Below are 717 nucleotides of genomic sequence, written 5' to 3' on the forward strand. Positions count from 1 at the left end.
TTTTTTTGAGACAGAGTCTTCCTCTGTCGCCCAGGGTGGAGTGCAGTAGTGCGGGCTCCGGTCACTGCAACCTCCACCTCCCAGGTTCAAGCGATTCTCATGCCTCAGCCTCCCGAGTAGCTGGGACTACAGGCACCTGCCATCAAGCCCGGCTAATTTTTTGTTTTGTTTTTTGAGACGGAGTCTTGCTCTGTTGCCGAGGCTGATGTGCAATGGCTCAATCTCGGCTCACTGCAACATCTGCCTCCCGGGTTCAAGCGATTCTCCTGCCTCAGCCTCCCGAGTAGCTGGGATTACAGGCACTCGCCACCATGCCCAGATAATTTTTTGTATCTTTAGTAGAGACGAGGTTTCACCATGTTGACCAGGCTGGTCTGGAACTCCTGACCTCGTGATCTGCCTGCCTTGGCCTCCCAAAGTGGTGGGATTATAGGCGTGAGCCACTGTGCCCAGCTTAATTTTTGTATTTTTAGTAGAGGCGGGGTTTCACCATGTTGACCCACCTGGTCTGGAACGCCTGACCTCAAGTGATCTGCCTGCCTCTGCCTCCCAAAGTGTTGGGATTACAGGCGCGAGCCACCACACCTGGCCCCCTACGCTTTTCTAATTAGTAAAATTAATCTCTTTTGGAGAAGAATACAGATTTACATTCTCATTTTAATCTACCTATTAGAAAACTTTTTTTTTTTTTTTTTTTGAGACGGAGTCTCGCTCTGC

The sequence above is a fragment of the Colobus angolensis genome, unplaced genomic scaffold (assembly GCF_000951035.1).
Source record: "Colobus angolensis palliatus isolate OR3802 unplaced genomic scaffold, Cang.pa_1.0 Scaffold187, whole genome shotgun sequence".
Lineage (NCBI taxonomy): Eukaryota > Metazoa > Chordata > Mammalia > Primates > Cercopithecidae > Colobus > Colobus angolensis.